The 14,790-nt window shown below is 42.1% G+C and overlaps 1 protein-coding gene across 1 annotated transcript in view; it reads right to left on the bottom strand.

The window, feature by feature from the left end:
• The window catches only part of LOC126291789 (zinc finger protein 454-like), a 176,330-nt gene that overhangs the window by 70,356 nt on the left and 91,184 nt on the right, over positions 1–14,790 (bottom strand). The gene's annotated exons all lie outside the window — the stretch shown is intronic.

Genomic DNA, 14,790 nt, shown 5'->3' with positions numbered 1-14,790 from the left:
GGAGTGATGGTCTGGGGTGCCATTTGTTTTCAGAGTAGGAGTTCTTTGCTTGACACCTGCAGCACCCACCTACACATGGTGAAGGTTCTACTGCTTGTTTTCGTGTTTGCCAAACCTTACCTTGACCATCAAGGTCACTGGATCACATCCCAACAGAGAACGTTTGGAGCATTATGGGTAGAGTTCGCCAAAAAGCTTGTGATTTTAACGATCTAATGCACCAGAATCTGTCATGATGTCCCTCAGGAGGGCATTGAACAACTTCGTCAATCAATGTCAAGCCAAAGAACTACTTGTATGCGGGCCAGAAGTGGACTAACGCATTACTGACTTGCTCAGCTTGCGAAGATTTCTTTCTTGAATAAATCAAACAATTTTTTCTGAAACCGTAATTATTTGTTTGTCTGTACATACATATCAAATGGTTCAAATGGCTCTGAGCACTATGGGACTTAACTTCTGAGGTCATCAGTCCCCTAGAACTTAGAACTACTTAAACCTAACTAACCTAAGGACATACAAACATCCATGCCCGAGGCAGGATTCGAACCTGCGAGCGTAGCGGAAGCGCGGTTCTAGACTGTAGCGCCTAGAACCGCTCGGCCACTTCGGCCAGAAATACAGATCACATCTACCAATTTCCGTCCCATCCAGATAATTCCTACATGATGCGTTTTTTGTTTCTTTTTCTCGTTTTGTCTTAAGAGTTTATGCTCCTTTGTTTGGGCAGCAGTAGAAAACGTGAGATGTAGGCTGAAACACACACCACAAATACGGATGATTGTCGTGCCACTATGATGGAGCAGGCCGTTAGATTAATGCTTGAACAGAAACCTGAGAAATTGGAACATTACATGGGGCATGCAGAGGTACCGTGTGCGAAGGAGCAACATGTACCATGTGCCAAGGAGCAACATGTACCAGGACAAATGAAGTAGTTAAGTCTATACAGTTTGTATCTTCCTCCTATCGATTCCGCTGTGGCAAATTTGATGATGTCTTTTTCTGGCAAGGCAACTGAGGACAAAACCGCGTTTCTTGCTGATGTTTTAACTAATGCCAATTTTGGCGGTTGGACTCACAAAATTTGTCTATACATGACATATTTGCAGTTGTTGGAGTGGCCAAGGCATACACTTCTTACCATGAGACCTTGAACGATGCACAAACATTCGAACAGTAAGCCAAGTTGTTATGACGACAGTATAATAAGCAGAACAGCACTTGCTTATTTAGGGAGAAATTGAATACATTAACACAGAAAGGTAATGAGTCCATTGAAGCATTCTCAGAATACAGAAGATCCATATCCAAACCTATGAGCTAATGCACAAGAATGAAGTTCATAGTGTGCTATGCCAAGTAGCTGAGAACAGTGCTCTCGACATATTTTTGCATCATATTCCCCACTGAAATGTCGCGTACGGTTAGGATGCAGAAACCGTCTGATTTGGCCACACTATCTTCACACATTTAGAAGAGAGAGATATATTGACTAGGGAGTATAATGACTGGTGTGCATGTGTGTGTCACCAATAAAATGTCGTAGGTGTGGGTGTGAGAGCATGTATATAAACAGTGTCGTCACCTGGGATGCTTTGAATGTTGGCGAGTGGGTCACAAAGCACGGGAATGCAGGAGTAAGAAACAGGAAAGTCGCTATCAGCAAAAATGCCGTTAAACAGGAACAGAAACTTATCAAACATCAAAAACGATCTCAATAAAGTGCATTTCTGTATAAGTAGATGCAGAGACAGAATGCTGCATGTGGAGTTTCATTGGTGGAAAGAAACATGAGCTTTTGGTAGATACTGGGGACACATCTAACAATAGTCATGCTAGATCTCTTGGGTAAAAATATACTAAGGTCTCCACGTTACAGGTTATGTGGATAAAATGACAGAAGTCGTGGGATAGCAATACACATGTATACAATGGCAGTAGTATCACACACACAAAGCATAAACGTTATTGCTTTTGTTGATCTGTCATTTGTACCCAGGTGATTCATGTGAATATGTGTCTGACGTGATTATGGCAAAAACTGGAAATTAGCAGACTTTGAACACAGAATGGCAGTTGGAGCTAGATGCATGGGACATTCCATTTAGGAAATCGTTATGAAATTGTGTATCCCAACATCCACATTTCCTCTCAGCACGGACTAAGAGCTGCAGGATCTGCGTTAAGTTGTCAGTGCGAACAGAGAAGCAACACTGCATGAAATAATCACAGAAGTCAATGTCGGATGTACGAGGAATGTAGCCGTCACGAGAGAGGGACGAAATGTGATGTTAATGGGCTAAGGCAGCAGATAACCAACACGAGTGCCGTTGATGAACCCACATTGCCTGCACCAACTCTCCTGGGCTCGTGACCATATTTGTTGGACCCTAGACGATTGGAAAACCTTCACCTGGTCAGATGAGTCCAGATTTCAATTGGTAAGAGCTGATGGGGTGGGTGGGAGGGTTTGAGTGTGTTTCAGACACCAGAAGCCATAGACAAAAGTTGCCAACAATGTGCTGTGCAAGCTGATGGTGGCTTCCTAATGATGTGGGCTGTGCTTATATGGAGTAGACTGGGTACTCTGGTTATGTTGGAGTACTTGGAGGCCATTTGCAGATATTCATGGACTTCATGTTCTCTGAACGGACCAAAATTGTTTGCGACTGATTGGAAGAACATTCGGGGCAATTTGAGTGAATAATTTGGGCTCACAGATCACCTGCCGTGAATACCATCAAACACTTATAGGACATAATCGAGAGACAGTTTGTGGACAAAATTCTGCACTAGCAACACTTTCGCAGTTATGGAAAGCTATACAGGCAGCATGGTTAAGTATATCTGGACGGGACTTTCAACAACTTGTTGAGTCCATGCCATCCCATATTGTAAACCCAAGTAATTGCAACCACTCCATATCGTAAATCAAAGAAATTACAACCATTCATGGAAGAGTTCACCATCCGACAGCTTGTAAAAGGCGTCATAAAACCCAGTGAAAGTCATTGGGATAGAAAAGATTCCTGGATGGCATCAAAAAATATTTCTTTTATTGCGACTACAGATATCTTAATGCTTGAACCACCACTGATGCTTATCCAATGCCTAATATCACAGATACGCTTGATAACTTAGGCAGGTGCACATACACTACTGGCCATTAAAATTGCTACACCAAGAAGAAATGCAGATGATAAACGGGTATTCATTGGACAAATATATTTTACTAGAACTGACATTTGATTACATTTTCACGCAATTTGGGTGCATAGATCCTGAGAAATCAGTACCCAGAACAACCAACCCTGGTAATAATAACGGGCTTCATATGCCTGGATATTGAGTCAAACAGAACTTGGATGGCGTGTACAGGTACAGCAGCACATGCAGCTTCAACACGATACCACAGTTCATCAAGAGTAATGACTGGCGTATTGTGACGAGCCAGTTGCTCGGCCACCATTGACCAGACCTTTTCAATTGGTGAGAGATCTGGAGAATGTGCTGGCCACGGCAGCAGTCAAACATTTTCTGTATCCAGAAAGGCCCGTACAGAACCTGCAACATGCCATCGTGTATTAACCTGCTGAAATGTAGGGTTTCGCAGAGATCGAATGCAGGGTAGAGCCACAGGTCGTAACACATATAAAAGGTAACGTCCACTGTTCAAAGTGCCGTCAATGCGAACAAAAGATGACCGAGACGTGTAACCAGTGGCACCCAGTACTATCACGCAGGGTGATACGCCAGAATGGCGGTGACGAATACACGCTTCCAGCGTGCGCTCACCGCCATGTCGCCAAACACGGAAGCGACCATCATGATGCTGTAAACAGAAACTGGATTCATCCGACAAAATGACGTTTTGCCATTCGTGCACCCAGGCGCGTCGTTGAGTACACCATCACAGGTGCTCCTGTCTGTGATACAGCGTCAAGGATAACCGCAGCCATGGTCTCCTAGCTGATAGTCCATGCTGCTGCAAACGTCGTCGAACTGTTCGTGCAGATGGTTGTTGTCTTGCAAACGTCCCCATCTATTGACTCAGGGATCGAGATGTGGCTGCACGATCCGTTAGCGCCATGCGGATAAGATGCCTGTCATCTCGACTGCTGGTGATACGAGGCCGTTGGGATCCAACACGGCATTCCGTCTTACCCTCCTGAACCCACCAATTCCATATTCTGAACCCACCGATTCCATATTCTGCTGACAGTCATTGGATCTCGACCAGCGCGAGCACCAATGTCGCGATACGATAAACCGCAAACGTGATAGGCTACAATCCGACCTTTATCAAAGTCGGAAACGTGATGGTACGCATTTCTCCTGCTTACACAAGGCATCACAACAACGTTTCACCGGGCAATGCCGGTCAACTGCTGCTTGCGTATGAGAAATGGTTGGAAACTTTCCTCATGTAAGCACGTTGTAAGTGTTGCCACCGGTGCCTTGTGTGAATGCTCTGAAAAGCTAATCATTTGCGTATCACAGCATCTTCTTCGTGTCTCTTAAATTTCGCATATGTAGCACGTCATCTTCGTGGTATAGCAATTATAATTGCCAGAAGTGTGGTTCTGCACAATGGATTCGCAGAGCGCTTATCACCAGAAGGCTGTAGTGTTGTCAGAGAACAGACCTGAAACTCTTTTATTTGTCCCTTGGGGAAATTTTCAATATTGCTAGAACCATTTGGGCTTAAAAATGCACCAGCCACATTCCAAAGATTGCTACGAGGGTCAGTCAAAAAGTAATGCCTCCTATTTTTTTTCTACGTTTAATTGTCAAGAAATTTAAATGCAATTACATAGGTTGAAAACCACAACATTGAGGATCATTTTGTCATTTTTCAATGTAATCTCCGCCTATCTCTACAGTTTTGGTCCATCTTTGAACAAGGGCATGTATCCCAGCACGGTAAAAATCACAGCTCTGCTTCCTAAGCCATTGACGCACGGATATTTTGACGGCCTCCTCATCTTCAAAATGAATCCCACGATGAGCTTCTTTTAGTGGCCCGAACAGATGGAAGTCTGATGGTGCCAGGTCAGGGCTGTATGGGGGATGAGGCAAAACTTCCCATCCAATTTTGACAATCTCGTCAGAGGTGTGACGACTGGTGTGTGGTCTTGCATTGTCATGCAAAAGAAGAACATCTGCCATTGATTTTGTTGGGCGAACTCGCTGAAGACGTGCTTTAAGTTTTTTGAGGGTTGTGACGTATTGAACAGAATTTATTGTGCATCCCTGCTCCAAAAAATCAACCAGAATCACACCCTCTGTATCCCAGAAAACTGTTGCCATAACTTTCCCTGCCGATCGCACAGTTTTGAATTTTTTCTTCCTCGGCGAGCTTGTGTGACGCCACTCCATTGACTGCCTCTTTGATTCGGGTTCAAAAAAATGCACCCATGTTTCGTCCCCGGTCACAATTTTTTTCAGAAACTCATCTCCCTCCAAACGGAAGAGCTGCAAGTGTTGGGAGGCTATTGTTTTCCTTGCCTCTTTATTCTGATCGGTTAACATTCTTGGAACCCACCGTGCACAAACTTTTGAGTACCCCAATTGTTTAATAATCGTGATCACACTGCCTTTACTAAGAGAAATAATGCGACACACTTCATCTGCAGTCACCCGACGGTCACCACGAATGATGTCATCAACTTGCTGAATGTTGTGTGGAGTCACTGCACTCACCGGCCTGCCGCTCCGCTTTTCGTCAGTCAACGGTGTTTGCCCTTCAGCTTCCTTACAACGACGAACCCATCGTCTAACAGTGCTGACATCCACTGTCACAACACCATACACCTTCTTCAGTCTTTCATGAATGCGTATGGGCGTTTCACCTTCTGCATTCAAGAATTCAATCACACAACGCTGTCCAAACGAACATCGATGTCGGCCATCTTACAAACTTCTGCTGTACTGCCACCTGTTGACACAGAAAGTTACTACTGCAGTGGATTGCAGAAGAAGGTTTGAGGAATGGCGCCAAATTGAAATTTTTCACTTAACTTAATTTTTTTAAGTAGAAAAAAATGGGAGGCATTACTTTTTGACCGACCCTCGTAGTTTGGGTTATGTTTGGCCTAAAACATAGAAAATTATGTTATAGGTCTACCTCGATAATATCATAGTGTTTTTTTTTTTGGTCTTACACAACGAGGAAAGGGAAGGACCTCAGACATGGCCAATCAATTAGGTTTCTTTTCGACAGGTCGCTTGCGTATGAAGAAGAAGTAAGGACTGTAAGATATTTTGGCTCACTACCTCCTGCATTTTGAGTAACCCGCCCTTAAAGTTCAAGACACTAAATCGGCTCAAAATTAAGTGAATCGATACATAATTGTAAACTCAGCATTTTTCATAATCACGTTTGTTTTCCGAAAATGCGTATTTTCCGAGAAATGAAGAAAAGAAACTCCTATACACATACATACAAACATGCTTCAGGGAAAGTGCTGCTAACCGAGTGACCAAGCCACCTTGTTTCTGTGCAGAGATTCCGTATTTGAATCCTACACAGATACTGCAATTTCTTTTACATATGTAACTTTCGCCGTTTCGGCATTGATTGGAATTAGAGGCTTCATAAGATAAATAAATCAATAGTGAATATGACAAATAAAAAACATTGGAATCACTTTGCTCTTCGAATAATTATAATTTCCATCCTATCCTCACAGTTCTTTGAGCAACTAGTTAGGATGTACCTATACAAACATTCAAAGCACATATGTTCCTTACACCAAGCACAGCTAATGAATGATATTAACGAGTAACTATAACATTCCTTTCCATGAATCGGCAGAAAACAGACTTGGTTAACTTATAAAATATTTCTTTCTTGGAAATTAATTTTTATGCATACCACTCATACAATAACACTGAACAAAAAGCCATTCTCTGCACGGTTGTGTAATTCTCACTTCGTTTCCAGAAGCCTATGGCAATTCTGAAACCCTGAAATAAAGTTTTTTTAACTTGATGATAAAAATGATCACCACACGACTGGCACATAGGTGTACAGTCTCCTGGTATTACTTTTACTGTGCAAAACGTTTGACCCTTGTCTGTAGATATGGTATCACATGTAACATTACTAGTTTGTTCACACCGGGAATCTAATATGTGACAAAGCCTGTTATCAGCAGCATATAGCTTTAAAACGTTCAAAAGAAATGTTCTGTAAATTGCATATGTCAATTTCCCGGATTTGGAGCAAGTAAAGCAAACTTTATTTTTTTTTTCAAGGAATCGGTTAAAAGATTGATCCCTTGTATAGCTCGAGGACAAAATGTATCACTAGCCTCTCGTAAACACAGCAAAACTTTCGGCAACGATTTGCCGGATGCAGTAGCGGAATATTTAGCCATGTAAAAATGTATGCTTCCGACTGTGGTAAGGGTTCGTTTTTCTCCATTATTCGGTAATGTGTGTCAAATGTTCGTCGATACTTGCACCTCGCCTGGTCCGTGTTGATCATATAATCACGATAAAAATCGGTGATAATCGACGCAGTCGGTCTGCTGAAAAGTGCTGTCAATTCTGGCAGATCTCCGATATTTTCTATCTCCGTGTTCGAGACGTATTTCGTGACGTGCCATTGACGAATGTAATACCCTGGCTTCAATGGTGCTACTACTGTAATCCGTTCATCATAAGAATAAACCTGAGACAAACAAACACAAACGCGATGATTGGTCAGAAGCCGTAGCACAAGTACACTAGTTTGATACGGTCTCGGGAGTAGGACCTACTCATGTATCAGATATCTTATTACTAAGTTACGTTAAATGGAAACTTAAGATTTTCAAATGTAATAACAGCCATCAACGTTTTTCTTAATCACGCTTTAGCTACATAGTTTTTATTTTAAGAAATCGTGTACAGTCACAACCTCTGCAGCGTTATGATGTGACTGTCGCGCCGTTAAAGCGCATTATGAAAATGACTGGCTGCTTTCTGTTCCGTAGTGGAACACGGTTAAAAAGTGTCGAGAAATAAGCTGTTCTTAATTTTTTTCATAAATTTACGGAGATAATCGGCTCTGAAGTTTTCCCAGGGTTGTACATACTGCAGTTGATGAACCTATATGGAAAGCGTAGCGCAGTCGGTAGCGAATTGGAATATGAACAAAATATGGTTATTAGTGCGAAGTTTCAAATCTCCACTACACTACTTTTTTTTCTCGTTACATTTGAAATACATACATCTCGTAATTACAAAACTCATCATCATTGGCCGGCCGGTGTGGCCGAGCGGTTCTAGGCGCTACAGTCTGGAACCGCGCGACCGCAACTCTCGCAGGTTCGAATCCTGCCTCGTGGTGTGGTGTCCTTAGGTTAGTTAGGTTTAACTAGTTCTACGTTCTAGGGGACTGATGACCACAGATGTTAAGTCCCGTAGTGCTCAGAGCCATTTGAACCATCATCATCATTTTTTATGAATAATGCCCGTCTTCTTGTTTCTAATTACATACTGGACGCGAAATTCCTGTTTCCGTTTCAAATACAAATTCTTAATTATCAATGTTTTATGAAAAACTGTTCTTAAAAGTTATTTAAATTAAGAAAAGGTAGTTTAATTTTTCAAGAGGAGGAGGAGGAGGAGATTAGTGTTTAACGTCCCGTCTACAACGAGGTCATTAGAGACGGAGCGCAAGCTCGGGTGGGGGAAGGATGGGGAAGGAAATCGGCCGTGCCCTTTCAAAGGAACCATCCCGGCATTTGCCTGAATCGATTTAGGGAAATCACGGAAAACCTAAATCAGGATGGCCGGAGACGGGATTGAACCGTCATCCTCCCGAATGCGAGTCCAGTGTGCTAACCACTGCGCCACCTCGCTCGGTCAATTTTTCAAGACAAATATGAAAATTCAAATCCTCTTTACTTGGACTTTGTCCATCGTTTTATACCATAGACGTAGATAAGTATCTTAGAAACGTGAAAAACTCATTTTCACATCGAGCACATAACACAAATGCTGCATTTTTACATTTGCTACTTTACCATTACAATATGAATCCAACAGAACTGATCTGGAGCCAAGCTGCGCGATTTGTCTCGAGAAGTAACAACACTGTTAAGCTGCCAGACATGCAGGAACTAACGCACGCAGCTTTTTCACGCGTCACTGCCGAACGCTGGCGGGATATAGAACGGTTCGGCTCGTCATAAAAGAAGAATAGACAATGCTGCACCTGGTTAGCTTCATGTATTCTGTAGTTGACAGGCTCGTTATCAACGTAGCAGGTGGCACTTCCAGAATTGAAACGTATTTCTAGGATCAGATAAGGAAGAAACTAAGAGATTACCAGACGACTGACTGTAATGAATACCTTCAGTGGCTTCAATATTTAACTATACGGTGAAATTCTTCAATACTCTCTTACGCTACACATAGCTTATGCAGAAAAATTACCCTGTGGTTAATTCAGGAATTTTTATCATTTTTGTTTTTAATTACAATAGTACGTTAGCTAATTGTCTAAGGAGCGTATTGTGGGAGATTTGCAGCGTATTATTTCATTCTGCTTAAAAATTCAATGACATTCGAAACTGTATTGCTCCTGTGCTCGTTTCTTTTTACGCGTGAACTGCAGCGTAACGCACAGCACAAAATGTACCCTTATTATCGTACTTGACAGTAATCGAGACAACTTGGCTAAAGTCCCACGCGAAACGGAAATCCAATGAGGTTCCAGCAAACGTGGAAGAATACATAGTGCATTGTTTGCATCAGGTTTATTCTTACGATGAACGGATTATAGGCATTGTAGAGGGAGTAGGAAATGCAATCCTGAAACTGCCTTTGAACTCCTGATGACCGCTTTCAAAACAACCAGATATCCTGTTGAGTGATCACAATTGGACACTGGGACCAACTTTCGAGGTATGGAAAGCTAGCAACGAGATTCGTAGGCAACAAGTGTCGAGTATCAAGTATCGGAACTGTCTTACGAGAAACCAAAGAACACAACTGTTGCAGGTAACAAATGTAGTGCCGCAGTCGTCTGTATGAAGAAATGGGATGGATTAACGCAGGAGGGGGCTTATTAAAAACCTTTTCGGGAACAGCAAATGAAGGTGTGCGAAAACTAAACAAAGGAACATGTCAGACACAAGCGAGAATGGGACATATTAAGACTACAGTACAGAGGCATACCACACAACTAACGAATCTGGAGCAAAATGTATTCAGCAATATTAAAGTAATGGAGTGCATGCGTAATACGGTTGCAACAGCAAATAACAACCAGGCAATAATTCACAAACGATTAAGTGCATTGCATGAAAAGATTACAGTCGCTAGATTGTTACAAATACTGCCATAAAGCATTAATGACGCAAGACTTCAAGTAGCAAGAATGTAACAAGCGGTACATCATGCAGCAATTTTTGGAAATGTTACGCCAAGCGCAAAAAGGCTTTCCAGCAGAGCTTCAGCAAGTAGTGCTAACTCCAGGAAATTTAGAACTACTCTATCATATAGGAACTGTCAGAGTAAAAAAGGATAGAGCAAGACTGCTAATATCAATCTGTTTCTTGGTAGTAGGTAGAAATACGCATTATCAGTGCCACACGGTTCCACATTACCTAGTGAAATGGAAAACCATGTATAAAGAATGAGAAGTGTTGGTGGTTTCAGAGCGAGTAGATGCACATGTTCCTATGACATTAGAGGATCTGCTAAAGTGTAGCACAGGAAGCGTTAAAAATTGTCTGACCATATGAATGGTCACGCAAACTTCGTTGTTAAGAGGTGAACTCGACACAAGACAACGCCGGAGGGAAGTACTGGAACCTCAATCACAGTTCTAGAAAGTAGATAACCCAGGAATTATACAGTCTTCACACTGTTATGAGGATGGGAAACCTCGGGGCATCCAAAGGATGGCACTTCAGAAACCAGCAATTATACGGCCTTTACACTGTTATGAGGATGTGAAACCTAGGGGCATGCAAAGGATGGCACCACTTCAGAACAGTGGTATCTCGATTAATGGCATGACATGTGATGTATCCAGGATTAACTATCGATTACCTGCCACCATGAACGATATGACCTTGATCAAATTATCGACATCAACATTGTATACGCCCGAAAACCTTTGAATATCCTACCTACTCAAAATCTAACCAACCTTAGCGACATTTTGAATCCCGAACTCCTACACTCAACAAATGAACTGATTGTAACAGAAAAGGGGTGTACTAGTATGGAACAGATGCTCAAACATTTGACCTTTCTGGCACAAGAGCATCAGACTATTATCGCTATAAGTGTTTCAACTACTAGCAGAGCAATATTTCTTATAGCAACTAGTATACCCCACTTACGCTTCAGGCATAAAGTAGCCAATCCTCCAGACTTGGCTTTGCACCAAATCCTCGCTGAATGGGGAAGCAGGAACTGAAGCTATGTAATTAGATTATGGCTACCTAGAATTAAGTGGGAACGAGTAATGTACTCACTCTCGTGAGATGTTAACTGAGGTTGTACAGTATAAATCAGTGTCAATACAATTTGTATGAAATGAAGTTGTTCTAGGGTGATACCAAAGTAAAAATCGGGACAAATTTTCTGAAGAAAGGAGGATTGTTGCACAGCAGATCCAATTTCCAGGTGCGCATATAAATTTTCAAATTTGTCACTTGGTGCAGGCAACAGAGAATCAGATCTGGCTTATACAGTGTGTCACAACTGGTATTTGGGGGCACGTCAAGAGTGCCAATGTTGCAAAAGGCCTCTCATCATACATTTCCACACTGAGCCACTAAGCAAAGCATGAGAGCACCCAATATGTAATTCTACAAAGCTTGTAATACAGAGTCGTAATACATAACATCCAAACTGAGCTGCTCCACGTGTACTAGCACTGACAGAACGTCTGTAGGCAAGAGCAACTCACAATAATTGAGACAACGTGATGGTGACAAGTCCACTGACACATCCGAATGAGAGCAAATAATCGCAGCGCCAGCCACGATGAAGTTACGTCCAGATAAAATACTCCAGATGCAGAAGCCTCAGTCTTTCTGGCCATCCCAACTGAACCTCTGATTCCAACAAAATGACAGTCTCGCTAATTACAGGATAATGTGGTTGGCAAAGCTTGGTGTGCTGCCTGAGTGAAAACTGCATCTCAGAGACAGTGGCCAGCTGGCTGTAGCAGAACGTAGCTGTGCAAGCTGCCACTGCTATTTGGTTATCTCTGTGAATGATAGAAGCTGGGGACAAGGCTCGAACATCCCCTGGTGAAGGGCTGTACCAGTAAACTGCTAAATACTGCCTACATGTTGGGTGAGATGCTCGAGTACCTCCACATTGACTGTACGTAGTACTGACTCCCTGACTGTACAATGTGTTACTGATTTGGGTCTCAGGTTCCATGGCACTTGCCCTCTGCGATATGCTGTTGGCACCCTCTTTAGCACACGTCTGTCTCTGAGAGCACTCGGGTGGGCCACAAGAGTTATTGATGAGACACAAAAGGCTCATACCTACAAACTCGTGCCCAAGTTACCTGCGCGACATCACGGTTGGGTTATGACGTGCATAAAGGCTGCAGCAGACAAAGCACTGCATCTACATTCCTCAACCCACTTACGTGTGCAAATCAGAACCGCTTTCAGCACACCGCAGAAGATATTCCGTACTGTAAAAATCACATGTAATAAATATGTTTCCACATAGAGCTGTTCCACTGACACCTTAGGACATATGACAGCCACCCACATCAGCTTCTGAGCTCAGCTTCTTACACCTAAAGCGTCAACACGTCACCTGCTCAGCCTCCACGCCCACTAAAAAACCTGACCCAAGGAGTGACAACTACGCTCCCACACTTCACTTCATTACCAAACTGATTATTTCCTGATGCCTAAGGATGTGTCCTATCAACTGGTCTCCTTCCTATTGTCAGGTTGCCCATAAATTTCTGTTTCCTTCAATTCGATCCAATTCCTCTTCATTAGTTATTTGGTCCATCCACTTATTATTCAGCACTTCTGTAATTCTACATTTTAAATACTTCTATTGTCTGCTTGTCCAAATTGCTTATCAACTATGTTTCACTTTTGTACAAGTATCCACTGCAGACAAATACTGCGATAATCCTTCCTAGTACAATAATTGAACAATTATTGAACTATAAGAAAGAACACGTAAATTAGTTACAAACTAAGGCGTGCACACACTTTAGTCAGCATGCAAACGTCATTACAGATATACTGATTTAGGACATGACGTGTTCTATATGCCTGACATATTTGGTGATGATGTCGTGCAGACGAATTGTGAAATTCCACATGACCCACAGAAGTGTCAGAACATCGACACTGTCAGTGATCTCCTGAATGGCTGTTTTCAGGTCAGCAATGGGTCCGGAGTTATTGCTGTATATCTTGTCTTTAATATAACCCCAAAAAAAGAGTCGCATGTGTTCAGATCCGGAGAATATGGCGGCCAATTGAGGTCCATGCCTGTGACTTCTAGATACCCCAGATCCAGAATGCGATCCCCAAAGTGCTCCTCCAAGACATCATCAAACACTCTCCTGCTTCGATAGGGTCGAGATCTGTCTAGCATGAACCACATATTGACGAAATCAGGGTCACTTTGAACAATAGGGATGAAATCATCTTCCAAAACCTTTACATACCATTCAGTAGTCACCTTGTCACCAAGGTATATTGCACCGATTATTCCGTGACTGGACGTTGCACAAACACAGTCATCAGCTGAGAGTGAAGAGACTCCTCACTCGTGAAATGCGAATTCGCAATTCCCCAAATGCACTAATTCTGCTTATTGACGAACTTCTCCACATGAAAGTGGGCCTCATCAATAAATCAAAGCGTACACTGCATACCAATTCCCGTCATTCCCTGTGGCCAACCATGAAGTTTGAAAGTCCTAACGTAAACTATTCAGAAGTTATGGCAATTTCATATCATATATATCAATAATTGTCACCCTGTACATTCAACGTTAACAAATTTTCAAAGATGCTTCTCTGGCTATTGCCAGTCTGCATTTTGTACCTTCTGCACTTTGACCATCGTAAGTTATTTCACTGCCAAAACTGTAAAACTCGTTTACTACTTTTGGTGTCTCATTTCCTAATCTAATTCTACCAGCATCACTTCATTTACTCGACTAAAAACCCATTACTTTTGCGGACATTTGCCTTATAATCTCTTCTCAAGACGCTATCCATACCATTACACTCCACTCCATTGTTCTTGCAAGTCCTTTCGATCTCTGATACAATTACAATTTTACCTGCACACCTCAACGTTTTTATTTATTCTTCTTGAACTTCAACACCCTTTCCAAATGTCTGCTTGGTTTTCTTCACTGACTGTTTAATGTACAGATAATAACATCGGAGAAAGGCTTCAACACTGTCTCATTTCCTTCTCAACTATTACTGACCTTTTATGTCCATAAACTATTGTAATTGCGGTCTGATTTCTGTACAAGTTGTCGAACTTTCGATCTTTGTATTTCACCCCAGCTACCTTCAGAGTTTCAGTATACTACTGTCATTTTCGTCAAAATCTTGCTCTAAATCTATAAATCCCCGTTTTCCTACCTCAAACTGTCTTCTAAGACACTCACTGGGTCAGTATTACCTTGTGTGTTGCTACCTTCCCCAAACTGGTCTTCCTGAGGTTTGCTACTACCAGTTTTTCCATACTCCTGTAAATAATTTGTGTTAGTATCTTGTAACCATGAATTATTGAACTTATGTTTCAGTAATGTTCACACCTG

This window comes from Schistocerca gregaria, chromosome 9, assembly GCF_023897955.1.
Source record: "Schistocerca gregaria isolate iqSchGreg1 chromosome 9, iqSchGreg1.2, whole genome shotgun sequence".
In the NCBI taxonomy this organism is placed as follows: domain Eukaryota; kingdom Metazoa; phylum Arthropoda; class Insecta; order Orthoptera; family Acrididae; genus Schistocerca; species Schistocerca gregaria.
Note: the sequence above shows the minus strand (reverse complement) of the source record. Positions and strands in the feature narration are given on the sequence as shown.